Consider the following 12139-nt stretch of genomic DNA (forward strand, 5'->3'; position numbering starts at 1 on the left):
GGCAGTGTTGGGGGTAAGGAGGGGGTGGGAGCTCGGCAGAAGGCGAAGGCCAGGGTTAGGGCGTAGGTCAGGGCTAGGTCCGGGGTTCGGTTTCGGATCAGGGTTATGGTCGGGGCCAAGGCCAGGGTAAGGGTTAGGGTTGAGGTTAGGGTTGAGGTTAGGGTTAAGGTTAAGGTTAGGGTTGGGGTTAGGGTTAGGGTTAGGGTTAGGGTTAAGGTTAGGGTTAGGATTAGGGTAAACATGGTTCCAAACATGTTGACCCTTCTTCCATGGGTTAGGGTTAAGGTTAGGGTTAGGGTTGGGGTTAGGGTTAGGGTTAGGGTTAAGGTTAGGGTTAGGATTAGGGTAAACATGGTTCCAAACATGTTGACCCTTCTTCCATGGGTTAGGGTTAAGGTTAGGGTTAGGGTTAGGATTAGGGTTAAGGTTAGGGTTAAGGTTAGGGCCGGGGTTAAGGTCAGGGTTGGGGTTAGGGTTAGGGTTAGGGTTGGGGTTAAGGTTAGGGTTGGGGCCAGGGTTAGGGTTAAGGTTAGGGTTAGGGTTAGGGTTAGGGTTAGGGTTAGGGTTAGGTTGGGTGACTGTTGCCAACACGAAGGTGCGTTGGGTTATGCACAGGCACAGGTCAACATTCATCCCACTCTATCCTTGACTGTAATCAGGGTAAGGCTAAGGCTGTTGTAGGGCTGTGTGGTCAAGGTTTGGGGCCGGGGCCAGGGACGGGGTTGGGGCTGGTGCCGAGGTTGGGGCCAGACCCGAGCTTGGTGTTAGGGTTGAGGTTGGGATAGAGGTAGAGGTAGGGCTTGGGGTTAGGATAAGGGTTGGGGTTAGGCTTTGGGCAAGCTCAGCACCTGGGTCCGGGTTAGGGCCAAACGGGCCCTTGGTGGAGCAAACATTCAGCTTCCAAGGTCCATAAGGTAAGTACCAATTCTATTTTATTATAAGTGCTTGGGGCAAGTGCTGCAAAAGAAAAGTGCTATAAGTCACAACAAAACAAAATCATATGAAAAGGTGAAAAAACATGCATAGGTAAATACATTATACAATTTATATTACCTCATGGACCTTGTGCTGTCCTGTTTGGAACCCAAGCGAGTTGGTTTAGAGTTAGGGTTAGGGTTAGGGTTAGGGTTAGGGTTAGGGTTAGGGGTTAGGGGTTAGGGTTGGGGTTGGGGTTAGGGTTAGGGTTAGGGTTAGGGTTAGGGTTTAGGGTTAGGGTTAGGGTTAGGGTTAGGTTGGGTGACTGTTGCCAACACGAAGGTGCGTTGGGTTATGCACAGGCACAGGTCAACATTCATCCCACTCTATCCTTGACTGTAATCAGGGTAAGGCTAAGGCTATTGTAGGGCTGTGTGGTCAAGGTTTGGGGCCGGGGCCAGGGACGGGGTTGGGGCTGGTGCCGAGGTTGGGGCCAGACCCGAGCTTGGTGTTAGGGTTGAGGTTGGGATAGAGGTAGAGGTAGGGCTTGGGGTTAGGATAAGGGTTGGGGTTAGGCTTTGGGCAAGCTCAGCACCTGGGTCCGGGTTAGGGCCAAACGGGCCCTTGGTGGAGCAAACATTCAGCTTCCAAGGTCCATAAGGTAAGTACCAATTTTATTTTATTATAAGTGCTTGGGGCAAGTGCTGCAAAAGAAAAGTGCTATAAGTCACAACAAAACAAAATCATATGAAAAGGTGAAAAAACATGCATAGGTAAATACATTATACAATTTATACCACCTCATGGACCTTGTGCTGTCCTGTTTGGAACCCAAGCGAGTTGGTTTAGAGTTAGGGTTAGGGTTAGGGTTAGGGTTTAGGGTTAGGGTTAGGGTTAGGGTTTAGGGTTAGGGTTAGGGTTAGGGTTAGGGTTTAGGGTTAGGGTTAGGGTTAGGGTTTAGGGTTAGGGTTAGGGTTAGGGTTAGGGGTTAGGGTTAGGGTTAGGGGTTAGGGTTAGGGTTAGGGTTAGGGGTTAGGGTTAGGGTTAGGGTTAGGGTTAGGTGAGGGGAATCATAAAACGTCTGCCTAAGCAGGAATGCACTGGCACACAAACCTTCTGTTTACCTTAGTTGATTGGCGATTTCGCCGTTCAGCGATTTTCATGGAGCGAAAAATAAAAATAAAAACAGGTACGTTTTAGGTCCGGAAAATTGTAGGTTACTATATAATTTCATGTATTATCCCTAAGGAGAAATGGGACACAAAGGAAGGGAATGTACACCATATATATATATATAAAAAAGTAAATGTATAAAGCACTTTAAAAATTAAATTACATTTCACTTCATACATATCATATAAAAATAAAATATGGCTAATCATTCCCTCTCAATGTCGTTCACCATACTCCCAGGTAAGTATTTTATATTTTTTTATATTTTTATATTTCATTTAACCCATTAGGATAGACTGTATTTAATTTATTAATCCAAATTCTTTCTCTCCACAGTCTCCTTTTTCCGGACCAAGCCGTCCCTGCTTCCAGGCCTGTGATAAGGAGGTTCTCCCAGCCATGATCTCTAAAATGTAAGTAGATTGCGGTAGACTTTGTAGTTTGTCTTATACTGTACAAATGTTGTTTCAGCCGCATACGTAAACTATTTTTTGTCTGTCCAATATACCATTTGTTACAGGTTTTGCATTCAATGCCGTACACCAAATTGGACGAATCAAGCTGGAAGACCTCCCGCACTGCTGCACTCAGATGAGTATATTTATTTGTGATAAATGAATTTACTTTAAAATGCGACTGCAACGGATCCCGTCGCTCGGTCCCCAAAGATGCCTTCACCAACTGATCCTTCAGGTTTCTACCCCTCCTATAGGCTGCTATAATTCTAAAATCCCGGAGAGGGTCTATTTTGGTTTGTGCTATTTTAAAATTGGCTTTAACGATTTTATTTAATTCGAGGGCGGCCGGTGCATAAGTTGAAACAAAAGGGACCAGATGTTTATCGTCCCTCCCTTCTGCAGGTTTACTCCCCCCACTAAACATCTGCTGGACCTCCACTTGGATGCCGCGGAGGAACGTCCTGCTATAGCCCCTCGGTCTCAGGGCCTGGAAGAGGGTCTGGGTCGCCGAACGCACATCCACCTCCGCCACACAGATCCGGCGAAACCTAATCAGTTGGGATTTGACAATCCCCCTGTAGGTATGCCTGGGATGGTAAGAAGATCTGTGCAGCAGAGCATGGGTGTCCGTCGGCTTAAAATAGACCCTCGTCCCAAGACCCACCCTCCCATCCTCACCATCCTCCACAAACACCTCAGTGTCCAGAAAATGTATTTTCTCTGGATGTAATTCATATTTAAATGTTATGGAAGGATGGTGTTCGTTGAGCGTTGACATAAAATTCCGAAAGTCTGGTTCCCCATGGGGCCAGACTCCAAAAATATCATCCAGATACCGCAGATACAGTGTTGGCAGTTTGTGGCATTTGGGGAAGACAGTTCGCTCAAATTCAGCCATATAGATGTTTGCATAGGCGGGAGCAAACTTCTTCCCCATCGCCGTACCATGAATCTGTAAATAATATTTATCATTAAATACAAAGTCATTTTTGGTTAAACCCAACTCCAACAACCTCAAGATAGCTGCATCCGGTCTATTTGGATCTGGGTGCCTTACCAAAATATTCTGAACAGCCTGGAGTCCTAGGTGAGTATCAATATTAGTGTACAGAGCATCTACATCTATAGAAAATAACATGGCGCCGTGTGGAAATTCTACGGTCTTAAGCTTGTCAACAAAGGCATATGTATCTTTGATATAACTATCATGAATTTGAGACAAGGGATTAAGAAAAGAGTCAATATATTCAGCAATCCTATATGATTCGCTCCCACAGTCAGACACAATAGGTCTTCCTGGGGGCAATTTATTAGGGATTGTCCACGTCACTGGATCTTTATGAATTTTTGGTAATAAATAAAGTTTTCTTGGACGTGGAGGATCCTCCCCATATAGGTAAACCTTCTGTTTTTTTGTTATTTTTTCTTTCTTACACAGATCGTCCAGGATTCCCCGGATTTGGACCTGCGTTTCCATCTGAATGGACTCCTTCAAAGGTAAGTAATGTTTTTTATTTTCAAGTTGTCTGTTTGCCTCTATTAGATATGATGTTTTATCTAAGATAACAATCTTTGACCCCTTGTCTGCCGGTTTAATTATTATATCTCTATTAGTTTTTAATTTTTCTAGGGCTTTTCTCTCCTCCTTAGAAAGGTTGCTGACTGGACGCACCCGGAAAGACAGTCTCCCGAAGCCCCCCACATCCCCCCCGACTAGGTCCCTAATGGGGTCTGATGTTAAATCCTCCCCAGGTTCCCAGCCGGAGGGTAAAGTGAAGGGCTCTCGGGGGCCGCCAGACTCGAAGCCAAAGTGGTCCAGCAGCTTCAACCTCCTGTGATACTGGTGTAGGTCTCTCCTAAGACCCTGCCTATTAGTCTCCAATGGAGTAGGTATGAACAGGAGGCCTCTTTCCAAGAGGGTCTCCTCTGCCTTCGATAAATTATATAAAATTGACAAGTTTAAAATATTGGATCCCATGGGGGTGAGAATTCTCGGTACCCCCCTGGTTAGTTTAATTGCTCCATCCAACCATCTAAAATCAAAGAGGCTGTTATGTTTGTCCAGTGTACTCTGTCCCTTTGCACTTTAAAATCACTGTCCTTCACACCCTTTAACACCCTATACCTCTCCCCGATGAACAAATTGACCCCACGTGCCAACACCTGAACATCATGGTCTTGTTGCTCTGAGATCTGAATCAGTGGAATGAATATTTCTGCATAGGGAAATATTTTCTTGGCCTTTGTTACTAGAATACCAAATTGTTTGGCAATGGTATCTATACTGTTTAGCTTCAAACAGTTGTTCAGGCCCACCGAAAGGATCACCTTCTGCGTCTCTACACAGGGGGACAGCCTCCCGAGGATTCCCGTCAGGTGGAAAATGCGGGCCCCCGGGAAACTGTCAACCTGCACCAGTGGGCTGTTACACCGGGGAAGGTTGGCTAAATTGGAGTCCCCTATCACCAGCACAGGCCTCTCCACCGTCAATGACCACCCCCTCTTCCCCTCATCATTGGAGTGGTTCGGGTGTCTGGTGGGCCCCCGTGGGGAGGGCTGCATAGCGTCCTCAGATGCACCGAGCCCACCCGGTCTATCTCCTCTCTGGGTCACTCCTGTATCTACAGGACGGTGACCCATTCCTGACTCAGGTTGGGAGCTGGAACCAATGGACTCAGAGATGGCCACTGCCACATTGGATCTAAATTTGGCCCCCACCACAAGGGGCTGTCCATTTGCTCCCCGAGGGGAAGATTCCTCCTCAAGGCTCGAATCAGGCAGATCCAGATGGAAATTAGGATGAAAGTCCAGACCCTCCTCCGATGGTAAGGGGCTTTGAGCATGATGGATCTCTGCTGTGAGAGTCTGGACTCTCCCCCGGGTGTTAGGCCCCTCAAATGTTTCCACTCCCATAATGGAAACAGGGCAAGTGGCAGTGTTGGGGGTAAGGAGGGGGTGGGAGCTCGGCAGAAGGCGAAGGCCAGGGTTAGGGCGTAGGTCAGGGCTAGGTCCGGGGTTCGGTTTCGGACCAGGGTTATGGTCGGGGCCAAGGCCAGGGTAAGGGTTAGGGTTGAGGTTAGGGTTGAGGTTAGGGTTAAGGTTAAGGTTAGGGTTGGGGTCAGGGTTAGGGTCAAGGTTAGGGTCAGGATTAGGGTAAACATGGTTCCAAACATGTTGACCCTTCTTCCATGGGTTAGGGTTAAGGTTAGGGCTAGGGTTAGGATCAGGGTTAAGGCCAGGGTTAAGGTTAGGGCTGGGGTTAAGGTTAGGGTTGGGGTTAGGGTTAGGGTTAAGGTTAGGGTTAGGGTTAAGGTTAGGGTTGGGGCCAGGGTTAGGGTTAAGGTTAGGGTTAGGGCTGGGGTTAAGGTTAGGGTTAGGGTTAAGGTTAGGGCTGGGGTTAAGGTTAGGGTTAGGGTTAGGGTTGGGGTTAAGGTTAGGGTTGGGGCCAGGGTCAGAGTTAAGGTTAGGGTTAAGGTTAAGGTTAGGGTTGGGGTCAGGCCCAGGAGTAGGGCAGAATGGCCCGGTGAGCAATCCCGGACCCCCAGTCCAAAAGGGAGGGCCAGGGCCTGGGCCCGAAGGGGTCGGAAGTGGAGGCCACTCCCTCAAATCCATAATCGACCCCGGCTCCCGTATAGGGGGCCCAGCCCCCCCCCCCACGAGCGATGTCAAGGCGACAATGGAGGTGCCAGTCAGCCTGTTCTTGTATCTGGCTCGGCCATAGGCGATGGCCTTCTCCAATGCCACCTGCTCAAATGGGGGAAGGGACTCGAGCCCCCCAGCCAACACTGCATCGTAATGATGTTTAAGGATGGAAAGATTCTGTTCCATCCACCGATCAGTGTTGGCCTTTACCCTCCCTGCGGTATCCGCATTAGGAGATGACGGCTTGATGAACGATGTTAATTTGTTCACCTGGCGCATCATCCCCACCGGAAAGGTCCCAGATCGCTCTGATCGTTCCACCACCTCAGCATGGTGGATGGCCTGCAGGAGTGTAAAATACCTCTTCTGCAGGCTGGGCACACCATGTCGAGCGGTGTCAGGCCCACCATTATTGTTTTTCTTTACCCCAGGTGGAATATTGGGAGAAACCCTTCTCTCACTCCCTCTCCCCCCTCTTCTCACCCAATTAGACGGTCTCATTCTCTGTTCCATGAACAGAGATTGAATCAACAATAAAGTGCAAAACAGGGACAGCTGGAATTAAGTGCCAGAGTAAGGCAAATAAAGTGCTTCTGTTAACATTTAAAAACAAGGAAATAAATAGGGGGAACACACAAAAAACTGACTGGATTTTCTTATAGTTTCCCCAATTTGCACAATTAAAAAATAAGATTAAAAACAGCACTCTGTCCAAAGGAGGAGGGTAAAATAAATGTATTCCCTCCCCTCTAGGCACCAAGCCAATGGGGGGCTGGTAACCACTGCAGGGGGGCCACTCAAAATAAACAAGTGCAAAATAAATTCAAATGGTGCAAAAACCCAGCAAAATAAAAACCACACTGTGTAAAACAATGTGCAAAAACACAGCAAGATAAAAACCACACTGTGTAAAACAAACCAAAAGGGGGTAATTAAAAATTTACCCCTAAAGGAGTGAGCCCTCCCAATGCCCAGACTCCCCAATGTGCAAATTATGCTTTAATAAAGTGCTGCAATTGTGCAAATAAATTCAGGAAATACGGGGGGAAACCAGTAAATTTAAAACGTAAATAGGGATCATAAAAGATCCAGGATTAAAAACAGTCAGTAGAAAGATTTAAAAGGTTAAAAGGTTGAAATGAGCTCCTGACGTTTCGACACCATGTGTCTTCTTCAGAGGATAAGACCAGAATGAAGGGAAAGACACACATATATAGGGAACAAAGGGGGTGGAGACAAAAAAAATGATCCCTATTGGGTAAGTGCCATGGGGTAGGGCGGAGCTACTAAAAATCGACCAAACGACTAATTGGCCACCTGGTTGTGGAACACCAAACAATTCCAATCAATTCCACAATTCCCAGGCCAACCTTATCACAAGTAAATATAAAAATATCCTACTAAAAATCGACTCCATAAAAAAACATTCTGCAAAACGGTCCCTCCATTATAAAATTTAACCTACCCTATAAGCGATTCCCCCAACTGGGTAGGCTTCTCTGGGATAGAGCTCCCAGAGAAAATATTATTTATATTAAAATGGAGGGCCAATGTTAAAAGTATTCAATAAAAACAGATAGGGTTTGTGGCACTGGCCGGTTAGGTGAGGGGAATCATAAAACGTCTGCCTAAGCAGGAATGCACTGGCACACAAACCTTCTGTTTACCTTAGTTGATTGGCGATTTCGCCGTTCAGCGATTTTCATGGAGCGAAAAATAAAAATAAAAACAGGTACGTTTTAGGTCCGGAAAATTGTAGGTTACTATATAATTTCATGTATTATCCCTAAGGAGAAATGGGACACAAAGGAAGGGAATGTACACCATATATATATATATAAAAAAGTAAATGTATAAAGCACTTTAAAAATTAAATTACATTTCACTTCATACATATCATATAAAAATAAAATATGGCTAATCATTCCCTCTCAATGTCGTTCACCATACTCCCAGGTAAGTATTTTATATTTTTTTATATTTTTATATTTCATTTAACCCATTAGGATAGACTGTATTTAATTTATTAATCCAAATTCTTTCTCTCCACAGTCTCCTTTTTCCGGACCAAGCCGTCCCTGCTTCCAGGCCTGTGATAAGGAGGTTCTCCCAGCCATGATCTCTAAAATGTAAGTAGATTGCGGTAGACTTTGTAGTTTGTCTTATACTGTACAAATGTTGTTTCAGCCGCATACGTAAACTATTTTTTGTCTGTCCAATATACCATTTGTTACAGGTTTTGCATTCAATGCCGTACACCAAATTGGACGAATCAAGCTGGAAGACCTCCCGCACTGCTGCACTCAGATGAGTATATTTATTTGTGATAAATGAATTTACTTTAAAATGCGACTGCAACGGATCCCGTCGCTCGGTCCCCAAAGATGCCTTCACCAACTGATCCTTCAGGTTTCTACCCCTCCTATAGGCTGCTATAATTCTAAAATCCCGGAGAGGGTCTATTTTGGTTTGTGCTATTTTAAAATTGGCTTTAACGATTTTATTTAATTCGAGGGCGGCCGGTGCATAAGTTGAAACAAAAGGGACCAGATGTTTATCGTCCCTCCCTTCTGCAGGTTTACTCCCCCCACTAAACATCTGCTGGACCTCCACTTGGATGCCGCGGAGGAACGTCCTGCTATAGCCCCTCGGTCTCAGGGCCTGGAAGAGGGTCCGAGTCGCCGAACGCACATCCACCTCCGCCACACAGATCCGGCGAAACCTAATCAGTTGGGATTTGACAATCCCCCTGTAGGTATGCCTGGGATGGTAAGAAGATCTGTGCAGCAGAGCATGGGTGTCCGTCGGCTTAAAATAGACCCTCGTCCCAAGACCCACCCTCCCATCCTCACCATCCTCCACAAACACCTCAGTGTCCAGAAAATTTATTTTCTCTGGATGTAATTCATATTTAAATGTTATGGAAGGATGGTGTTCGTTGAGCGTTGACATAAAATTCCGAAAGTCTGGTTCCCCATGGGGCCAGACTCCAAAAATATCATCCAGATACCGCAGATACAGTGTTGGCAGTTTGTGGCATTTGGGGAAGACAGTTCGCTCAAATTCAGCCATATAGATGTTTGCATAGGCGGGAGCAAACTTCTTCCCCATCGCCGTACCATGAATCTGTAAATAATATTTATCATTAAATACAAAGTCATTTTTGGTTAAACCCAACTCCAACAACCTCAAGATAGCTGCATCCGGTCTATTTGAATCTGGGTGCCTTACCAAAATATTCTGAACAGCCTGGAGTCCTAGGTGAGTATCAATATTAGTGTACAGAGCATCTACATCTATAGAAAATAACATGGCGCCGTGTGGAAATTCTACGGTCTTAAGCTTGTCAACAAAGGCATATGTATCTTTGATATAACTATCATGAATTTGAGACAAGGGATTAAGAAAAGAGTCAATATATTCAGCAATCCTACATGATTCGCTCCCACAGTCAGACACAATAGGTCTTCCTGGGGGCAATTTATTAGGGATTGTCCACGTCACTGGATCTTTATGAATTTTGGGTAATAAATAAAGTTTTCTTGGACGTGGAGGATCCTCCCCATATAGGTAAACCTTCTGTTTTTTTGTTATTTTTTCTTTCTTACACAGATCGTCCAGGATTCCCCGGATTTGGACCTGCGTTTCCATCTGAATGGACTCCTTCAAAGGTAAGTAATGTTTTTTATTTTCAAGTTGTCTGTTTGCCTCTATTAGATATGATGTTTTATCTAAGATAACAATCTTTGACCCCTTGTCTGCCGGTTTAATTATTATATCTCTATTAGTTTTTAATTTTTCTAGGGCTTTTCTCTCCTCCTTAGAAAGGTTGCTGACTGGACGCACCCGGAAAGACAGTCTCCCGAAGCCCCCCACATCCCCCCCGACTAGGTCCCTAATGGGGTCTGATGTTAAATCCTCCCCAGGTTCCCAGCCGGAGGGTAAAGTGAAGGGCTCTCGGGGGCCGCCAGACTCGAAGCCAAAGTGGTCCAGCAGCTTCAACCTCCTGTGATACTGGTGTAGGTCTCTCCTAAGACCCTGCCTATTAGTCTCCAATGGAGTAGGTATGAACAGGAGGCCTCTTTCCAAGAGGGTCTCCTCTGCCTTTGATAAATTATATAAAATTGACAAGTTTAAAATATTGGATCCCATGGGGGTGAGAATTCTCGGTACCCCCCTGGTTAGTTTAATTGCTCCATCCAACCATCTAAAATCAAAGAGGCTGTTATGTTTGTCCAGTGTACTCTGTCCCTTTGCACTTTAAAATCACTGTCCTTCACACCCTTCAACACCCTATACCTCTCCCCGATGAACAAATTGACCCCACGTGCCAACACCTGAACATCATGGTCTTGTCGCTCTGAGATCTGAATCAGTGGAATAAATATTTCTGCATAGGGAAATATTTTCTTGGCCTTTGTTACTAGAATACCAAATTGTTTAGCAATGGTATCTATACTGTTTAGCTTCAAACAGTTGTTCAGGCCCACCGAAAGGATCACCTTCTGCGTCTCTACACAGGGGGACAGCCTCCCGAGGATTCCCGTCAGGTGGAAAATGCGGGCCCCCGGGAAACTGTCAACCTGCACCAGTGGGCTGTTACACCGGGGAAGGTTGGCTAAATTGGAGTCCCCTATCACCAGCACAGGCCTCTCCACCGTCAATGACCACCCCCTCTTCCCCTCATCATTGGAGTGGTTCGGGTGTCTGGTGGGCCCCCGTGGGGAGGGCTGCATAGCGTCCTCAGATGCACAGAGCCCACCCGGTCCATCTCCTCTCTGGGTCACTCCTGTATCTACAGGACGGTGACCCATTCCTGACTCAGGTTGGGAGCTGGAACCAATGGACTCAGAGATGGCCACTGCCACATTGGATCTAAATTTGGCCCCCACCACAAGGGGCTGTCCATTTGCTCCCCGAGGGGAAGATTCCTCCTCAAGGCTCGAATCAGGCAGATCCAGATGGAAATTAGGATGAAAGTCCAGACCCTCCTCCGATGGTAAGGGGCTTTGAGCATGATGGATCTCTGCTGTGAGAGTCTGGACTCTCCCCCGGGTGTTAGGCCCCTCAAATGTTTCCACTCCCATAATGGAAACAGGGCAAGTGGCAGTGTTGGGGGTAAGGAGGGGGTGGGAGCTCGGCAGAAGGCGAAGGCCAGGGTTAGGGCGTAGGTCAGGGCTAGGTCCGGGGTTCGGTTTCGGATCAGGGTTATGGTCGGGGCCAAGGCCAGGGTAAGGGTTAGGGTTGAGGTTAGGGTTGAGGTTAGGGTTAAGGTTAAGGTTAGGGTTGGGGTTAGGGTTAGGGTTAGGGTTAGGGTTAAGGTTAGGGTTAGGATTAGGGTAAACATGGTTCCAAACATGTTGACCCTTCTTCCATGGGTTAGGGTTAAGGTTAGGGTTAGGGTTGGGGTTAGGGTTAGGGTTAGGGTTAAGGTTAGGGTTAGGATTAGGGTAAACATGGTTCCAAACATGTTGACCCTTCTTCCATGGGTTAGGGTTAAGGTTAGGGTTAGGGTTAGGATTAGGGTTAAGGTTAGGGTTAAGGTTAGGGCCGGGGTTAAGGTCAGGGTTGGGGTTAGGGTTAGGGTTAGGGTTGGGGTTAAGGTTAGGGTTGGGGCCAGGGTTAGGGTTAAGGTTAGGGTTAGGGTTAGGGTTAGGGTTAGGGTTAGGGTTAGGGTTAGGGTTAGGTTGGGTGACTGTTGCCAACACGAAGGTGCGTTGGGTTATGCACAGGCACAGGTCAACATTCATCCCACTCTATCCTTGACTGTAATCAGGGTAAGGCTAAGGCTGTTGTAGGGCTGTGTGGTCAAGGTTTGGGGCCGGGGCCAGGGACGGGGTTGGGGCTGGTGCCGAGGTTGGGGCCAGACCCGAGCTTGGTGTTAGGGTTGAGGTTGGGATAGAGGTAGAGGTAGGGCTTGGGGTTAGGATAAGGGTTGGGGTTAGGCTTTG

The sequence above is a fragment of the Argentina silus genome (genome assembly GCF_951799395.1).
Source record: "Argentina silus genome assembly, chromosome: 9".
In the NCBI taxonomy this organism is placed as follows: Eukaryota; Metazoa; Chordata; class Actinopteri; order Argentiniformes; family Argentinidae; genus Argentina; species Argentina silus.